The following is an 8,901-nucleotide window of genomic DNA, read 5'->3' on the forward strand; positions in this document are numbered from 1 at the left end:
TCTAATGGTTTTTGCAAATAAGATCTCAGGTCCACATATTGTACAGCAATTAACCACTAAGAAGAATGTATGCAGTGTATTATTTGTTGAAACTGTACTTCCGATTTGATTTGAAACTGTCTCATTGCTATCTGTTTATCAATAAAATTTTGAAAAAAAATAAGAAATGAAAGGAGAAAAGTTAGTATAGAACCTGTGGAAATTCAGAAGATCACCAATTGCTATTTTTTTGTTTTTTTTTTTAATCAACCAACTAATTTAAATCCTAGAACATTATAATTTACAGCTAATTGTACATTCCTCCCAAATTTTATAATTCTGCCTCCTTTTGAAATACACATATTTATGATGTTTATCATTCCTTTGTTTTTCCATAATTTTATTGACAGACAAATAGCAATGAGACAGTTTCAAATCAAATTGTAGGACAGTTTCAATAATAAACACGTTGCATACTGTCTCCCTAGTGGTTATTTGCTGTACAAGATTCAGACATGATATCCTATTTACAAACACTATTAGAAAAATTCCCTCTATTCATTAAGAGAATGTAACTATATGTCTATCCTAACCATTTTGAATACACAGATACAAAATGGACATTCATTTATATATCCCCTTTTTTGTTTAGTTCGTCCTTTGAATATTATAGGTGTGTTAACTCAGCAAAATATTCTAAGGGTCCAGTAGTCCATAATAGTATTGGGTCTTCCGCTTGACTAGCAGTGTCAGAAATTGCTGACCTGAGTCCGCTACAGCTCAACATAACAACATGGCTTTACTTCTTGTACTTTGTTTTTATACTTTTCTGCTGGGTGGTTAAGACCAAGATAAAGCAAGACCTATGCAACAAGAGTTGTAGGTTTTGGAGCTGATAAGGTCAGTCAAATTCCCTCAGGATTTATCCTGAGATCCTGTACCTCAGATTGTAGATCCTTTGTCAGTGTCAGCCATGTAGATGAGTCATGGCCATTGTTTGGCCATTGTGCTCAATAGCTACTTACTCTCACATAATTGAAGAAGAAACAGGCAGATTCTTCGATAGGTAAAAATTACCAAAACTAAATCAAGAAGATATAGAAACTCTGAATAACCCAATATTAGCCAATGAAATTGAAAATGTAATAAAAAAAACTTACCAACAAAGAAAAGCTCAGATCCTGATGGATTCACAGCTGAATTCTACAAGAAATTTACAGAAGGTATAATCCCTGTACTGCTCAAACTCTTCAATGAAATTGAAAAGGAAGCAATCCTCCCAAAATCCTTCATGGAGGCAAGTATTATACTTATACCAAAACCAGAGAAAGATTCTATCAAAAAAACAGAACTAAAGTCCAATCTCCCTCAGGAACATGGATGCAAAAATCCTCAATAAAATCCTCCAAATAGAACACAGCAAATCACCAATAAGATTGTATATCATGACCAGGCAGGATTCATCCTAGGAATACAAGGATGGTTCAACATATGCAAATCTATATATGTAATACTACTCTATATCTATAGAGCCAAAAACAAAAACCATATGATCGTCTCAATTGATGCAGACAAGGCTTTTGACAAAGTCTAATACTCATTCATGATAAAAGACCTACAGAAAATTGGCATAGATGGCCTCTATCTCAATCTGATAAAAGCCATCTATGACAATCCAACAGCCAACATAATTCTAAATGGGGAAAAACTGAAATCTTGTACTCTCAAATCAGGTACAAGATAAGGATGTCCTCTATCACCACTCCTATTCAATATAGTTCTGGAATCATTACCTAAAGGCATTCGACAAGAGAGAGAAATAAAAGGAATATGAATGAGTAAAGAAGAAAAACTATCATTATTTGCAGATGACATGATACTGCATTTGGAAGGCCCAAAACCTCTACCAAGAAGCTCCTAGAATTAAACAAATTCAGTGGCATAGCAGGTTACAAATCAATACCCAAAAATCAGTAGCAGTCCTCTGCACAAATAATAATCACACAGATAAAGAAAGTAAAGAAACACCACCCTTCATAGTAGCACCCAAAAAATGATATACCTAAGAATTAATCTAAGGAAGTTAAAGATCCATACAATGAAAATTACAGTACCCTGAAAAAAAAGTGTTCAAAGAGCATTTTAGAAAATGGAAAAATATTCCTTGCTCCTGAATAGGAAAAACCAACATTGTGAAATTGGCCATATCTCCCAAAAGTTTTACACAGATTTAATGCAATCCCTATCAAAATGCCATCAACATACCTCACAGAACTACAGAAAATATTCCTAAAATTTATTTGAAAACAAAAATACCTATAATAGTAATGACAGTCGTGGACAACAAATACAAGGCAGGAGGTAGTACAATACCTGACTTAAAATTATATTACAAAGGTACTGTGATAAAATCAGCATGGTACTGGCACAAAAACAGACCCAATAATCAATGGAACAGATTAGACTATGCAGATACAAGTACAAACACACTCAGCCATCTTATGTTTGGGTCAAAGGGATCAAACATGTTCACTGGAAGAAAGACTTTAACAAATGGTACTGGAAAAACTGGTTCTATGTGACAAAAACCTAAAACTAGACCTGGATCTATCACTATGAATTAAACTAAAGTCAAAATGGATAAAGATCTAAGCATTAAAACAGAAAGTAGGTGGAAATCTTGAAGATATAGAGTAGGCAAACAGTTCATGAACAAAAATCGAGCTGCAGAAGAAATACTTCAAAGAATCAACAACTGGGACTTCCTCTTATTGAGAAGTTTCTGAACTTCAAAAGAAATTACCAACAGAGTTAAAAGATAACCCATAAATTTAGAAAAAATCTTAACGACTAATCACTCAGAGAAAGGTATTCTATCTAGAATATATAAAGAAGTAAAGAAAAATCAGAGCCCCAGAATTTAAAGACCCAATTGAAAAATGGGTATCTGAGATGAATATACACTTTGCAGACCAAGAAAAAAAAATACAAGAGGCAAATAAATACCTGATAAAATGCTCTGCATCACTGGCCTTTCAAGAAATGCAAATTAAAACAATACTGAGATACTATCTCACTCCAGAAAGAATGGAAGTCATAAATAAATCAACTAATAACAAATGCTAGAGAGGCTATGAGGAAAAAGAAACACTTCTCCACTGCTGGCGGGAATGTAGACTGGTACAACCACTATGGAAATCAGTGGGGAGGCTCCTTAAAAAATGACTGAAAATCCCATTCAATCCAACTATTCCTCTTCAGGGTATTTCCCCAAAAGAACTGAAAACCTACCACAGTGATATGTATGCATCCATGTTTATAGCAGCACAATTTGTCATAGCCAAATCTTGGAGGCAACCAAAATGTCCATCACCTGAGGAATGGATGAAAAAGATATGATATTTTTGTAGAATGAAGTACTACTCAGCTATAAAGAAGGACAAGTTCAATACCCTCATAGGTCCGTGGATGCAACTAGAGGCTATACTCATAAGTGAAATAAACCAGATGTACATGTGTAAATGTCATTGTCTCCCTAATGTAAGAATCTGAAAGAAGAAATAAAACCTGAAAGGTATAACAGATACTGTAAAACAGAATGAAATGGAACTTAAGGATTTAAAACAAAGATAAAGGAAAAAAGGGAGAAGGAAAAACATGTAAGTATAAATACTGGATGGCTGAGGTGATTATACTAAGAATTTCCATCATTTTTTTGAAAATAACAGTTAATATGTAGAATTTTCACCTTGATTAACTCTGTATGCTGTATCTGTGAACTAAGGAACCACAGTGAGTACAGCAGTGTGTACTACAAAAAGCATGCTTGAATACCTGTCATCTTGGTCTTCTAAATGTGTACCATTTCTAATGTTATATCAATTATTACTATACTCTTTAAAATAAAATTTTAAAATAAGGTAATAAAAGAAAAAAGAGGGACAAGAACAAAAATTTAAGATTTCTTAAAAGCAAGCAGTAAGAGTCAATAGTGTGTCCAATCTTACATAACTATATCTGTTCATCTGAGCAACAGAATTGCCAATAAAAATAGATAATATATCAACCATTTTAATCAGCTATTCTTGTTTTGAAAATCTGTAACTTATGTATTGTTGTATGTTACCCTGTTTCTGTCTTTGTTTCTTTTTTCTTGCTTTTGTTTTTACTCTTAAAAATAAAATAAAATTATATAAAGGACCAAATATAAGAAGCATGTTCCATGGTGTGAGAATGGTAAGATATAACACTAAATTGAAGAACTGACATATATAAGGTACAGTGATATGTTATTTCTATTAGAATTCTTTGAGGCATAAACTTTTCCATGAGGGAATTTAATTTTCTTCTGTCAGTTTTTTGGGGAAGATAGAGTATATCCAAGTCAGTATAATTAGAGTACTATCCAAGATCAGTATAATTAAAATTTTTATTCTATGGCTTTTAATATCAGAAGGTAACAAGAATTTAGCCTCTAAAATCTATAAGGGCTGGCTTTCCATAGCAACTTCTTGCCAGTAATTTTCGTCCCTTTGCTTAGAATGGATATTTGAGTAGTTAGTTATGTAGTTTCCCAAGGCCAGGAATGTTCTTAATATATTTTCAGTATATAATTTATCAGTTATGTATATTATGCAAATATCCTACCAGATTAACTTGTTTTAATGGCATGTATTCATATATAATTTTTGTTAGGTTTATTGCAAAACTAGATTTTGATTTTGATTTATTTTTGATACAGTGTCTCACTATGCAGTTTGGACTCAGTGATCCTCCTGTGTCAGCCTCCCTATTCCTGGAATTACAGGTATGCACCACCATGCCTGTTTCCAGGGCTGGCTATCAAACTCAGAACCTTGTGCTTGCCAGGCAGGTGCTTATGCCACCAAGCTATCTCCCTAGCCCTAAATTTTCATTTTAAATGCTATTTTAAATTCTTTGATCTTAATTTTATTTTTAAAATGATTGACCTTGTCTTTTATATTTGGTGCTCTTTGGATGTTATATAAGACATCTTTTCTTGTCCAAACTCACAAATATATTGTGTATTTTCTTTTAAAATTTTTTCCTGAGTTTTTCATTTGCATCAGCAATCAACATGAATTGATTTTATGTGCAGTAACGTAAGGATCATGATTCATGCCTGTGGTTATCCAATTGCTGCAACATTATTTGCCAAAAAACACCCCTCCATCAAGACTGAATGTGGGCCCTAGTTAAGTCTCCCACTGGTCCACATCCCTACCCCTTAAAGTGTCTATTATTCATTGCTCTGCTGGACCATATTTGTGAAAAACTCAAGCATCCATATGTATGTGAGGTCTTTTTTTTACTATAATCTGATTGCTTTTTCTAGATACTCTTGCACCATTATATTATTATCTTCATTCCTAAATTTCATAAGGAAATCTAGTTTTATAAAATAAGCAGTGTTCTGTAGTATAAGCCTTTCAACTTTCCTTTTCATTTTAAAATTGACTTGCCTGGATCTATCTATACACTGAAGAGTTAAATTCACAGACAGAAAGCAAATTAATGATTGCCCAGCTGAGGGAAAGTATAAATGGTGACTACCTAATGGGTGAAAAGACACATTTTGTAAAGGTGAAAATGTTTTTTAACTGTGTAATGGTTGATAAATTATGTCAATTTGAGAAGTTTAGAAGTTTAACTTAGCAGGGACTCAAGGTCCTCACTTTGTAAAATCCTCATCCTGTGCAAGAGGAGGGCATGGAGATGGTGTGAGTGCTACTCCTGCCCTAGAGCATGGAAGCCTGCTTACAATATAAGGGAAAAAAGAGACTTGCTCTACTTTTTTTCACTATTGCTGTTCCTGCATTTTCTGCCTCCTTGAACTGTTGCCCTTCATCTGTCACCCTGCCTCAGAGCAAGTGATTATGGACTGAAACCTCCACAAACTGTGAACTAAATGAACCTTTCCTTCCTTAACTTTGGGTGTTGGGTATTTTTCTCAGCAATGAAAGAAAAGTAATTAAGACAGAATTGATACCAGAGAAATGGGGTTATTGCTGTGGCTATACCTGACCATTCCCAAAGAACCTTTGGGAAGGGTTTGAGGGAAGAGTTTGGAAAAGTTCAGCAATGTCTCCTGAAAGAAAAACACTAGAATGCCTTAGGTTTGTCTTTATGGGAGATTCTGGTCAGAGCTCAGAAGACCAGGAAACTAGCAAAGGTGGAGAAAACCACAGAGCACCTGTTCTAGAATTGTGGCAACATAGAGAATTTGTTCCTCCAAATTGGATTCAGATGGCTGGGCACTTGACCTCTACAACCAAGAGAGGAAAGCCTGGCTACTTCTGTAGCTAGAAGCAAACCTTGGCACCATCTATATGATGCTGGTTTTAGGTGCATGCAGAATGTAAAAGTTATGGGGTTAAAAAAGCTCCCACCTCAACTTGAAGGAAATCTGAAAGGAGGAAGCAAAGGCAGCCCAAGAAAGAAGCCATGAGCACCATAACCATCAGAAGTGCCTTAGGAGGGGAGCCACTCTTTCTGTGAAGCCAAAGGTGCAATGGAGATTCCAAAAGTTTGGAAAAACTGGGAATGTGGATCATCTTCTAAGGAAAGCTGCAAAGCATGCCTAAGAGAGAAGCCACGGAAGCTAAAACAAGGATTAATGTTTTCCCTGCTGGATTTTGGACTTTCTTTGATCCCAATATTTTGTATTCTCATTTGTAACTTTTGGAACAAAAAGTTTTGTTTTGTGCTATTCAATGTTGGAAGTATCTTAACTTTTCATTTGTACAAACACTTTCAATGAAGAGTTGGCCTTACATTTCAGAGGAGACTTTGGACTTTGACTTTGGCAACTCTTAGAGATGGAGCAAATATCCTTTGCATGAAGGGATATGTGTGAGTCTCTGGGTGACCAGAAGTGAAATGTTACAGTTCTAAGATAATATAATGTGGATAGACTTAGTGCTAATGCATAAGAATTATGAAACCTGTGTTATAGTGTTTAAGTTGTGAAATGATAAGAATAAGAATGTGTTTGCATCTGGAAATTGGCTTAAAAAATGTGTCTGGTTGCCAGTTTGACAAGGAATGCATTGTCATGGTTGGCACATTGTGTGAACCTGAGTTTGGATGTTGAACTAAGTGACTCAGCAGGGGTCCAGGGTTCTCACTCTCATGGACATCCTCATCCTGTGCAAGAGGAGGGTACAGAGATTCTATGAGGCTACACCCATGCTGGGTGTGTAGCTTGCTTACAATATGAGGGGAAAAGAGGCTTGCTCTTCCTCCTTTTCACTCTTGATAAAGGTGACAGTTGATCAACATTGGGACTGACAAATGTCACAGAATTATGCATTTTAAATGACAATTTAAATGGTCATTTATTATATGATTATACCTTAACATTATTTTCCTTTAAAGCTTTTTAAATGTATGAATGATTTTATTTTTTCCATAATTTTATTGAGAAACAAATAGCAATGAGAGAGTTTTAAATCAAATTGGTAGGACAGTTTCAATAATTAACACATTGCATACATTCTTCCTAGTGGTTAATTGCTGTACAAGATGTGGACATGATATTCTATTTACAAACATTATTAGAACAAATCCCTCTATGCATTAAGAGAATGTAACTATATAACTATCCTATCCACTTTGAATACACAGATACAAAAAGGACATTTATCTGTATCCCCCTTTTTTTGGTTAAGTTCCATTATTTGAATATTATAGGTGTGTAAACTCAGCAAAATATTCTAAAAGAGTCCAGTAGACCATAATAGTATTGGGTCTTCCGCTTGACTGGCAATGTCAGAAATTGTTGACCTGAGTCCCCTACAGCTCAACATAACACCATGGCTTTATTTTTATATTTCTTTTTTATACGTTTCTGCTGGATGGTTCAGGCCAAGGTAAAGCAGGAACTATGCAACAAGAGTTGTAGCTTTTGGGTCTGATAAGGTCAGTGAAATGCCCTCAGGATTTACCCTGAGATCCTGTACCTCAGATTGTAGAACCTTTGGCAGTGTCAGCCATGTGGATGAATCATGGCCATTGCTTGGCCAATGTGCTTTCTGTGAAAGCCTGAGAGAATGTTTTCTCTCCATGTGACTCTCCTTAGGCACACTCTACATCATCGATCACTTTCATGTTTGGCCCCATAATCTCCTTGATCAGAAAATTTGGGACACTACCGAGTTACATGATGTAACACTACAAGTTCTCATATGTCCTGAGTCTTACTTGACCTTGGAAGGCTAGGGCCAAAAAGCTGGCTTTCCTTGCAGACCTCCTTTTTCTCTAATTTGGTCTGCCAATTTAGGGTGTTAACTATCCAGAAGACAAGCTTATTGTTATTACCATATAACTTAGGTTGTTAAGCTTAACCTCACTATCTGTCTGAATATCAAACATCTTAGGCATAACAATGAACAGGTATTTTTCATCAAGTATTGATATGTTGAAATTTAAGTCCCTACAAAATATGATAAAAAATTTAAAAATTAGAATATACTTTAAAAATAGGCATAAAGAATTTTATACTTCTTATGTTTACACATAAATCAAAAAACTAACCATATACAACCTTGAAGCAGGACAGTCCCACAGTGTTCCTTTTCCTGTCTCTTGCTTTCATTCACCACCCCCTTCTTTTTGAATAACCATCTACCCGAGTGACATCATAGCAGCAACTGGTATGTCATGACAACCAGCCCATATTCAGAAGACCAGAATGACAGGCACTCCAAACATGAAACTACTATTACAGATTACAATCTTCAGTGCAGTTGCTTAGTTCAGAGGTATCAGTATATATAGTTAGTCAGGGTGAGAATCTTTCCAATTAACTGCTAGATTAAAGAATCTTCTGAATATTCTCAGGATCATTGCCTTGCCCATCTTCTACATATAACTGTATGGCTTGACATTGTCATGTTTCCT

Source organism: Octodon degus, unplaced genomic scaffold (genome assembly GCF_000260255.1).
Source record: "Octodon degus isolate 3935 unplaced genomic scaffold, OctDeg1.0 scaffold00080, whole genome shotgun sequence".
Lineage (NCBI taxonomy): Eukaryota > Metazoa > Chordata > Mammalia > Rodentia > Octodontidae > Octodon > Octodon degus.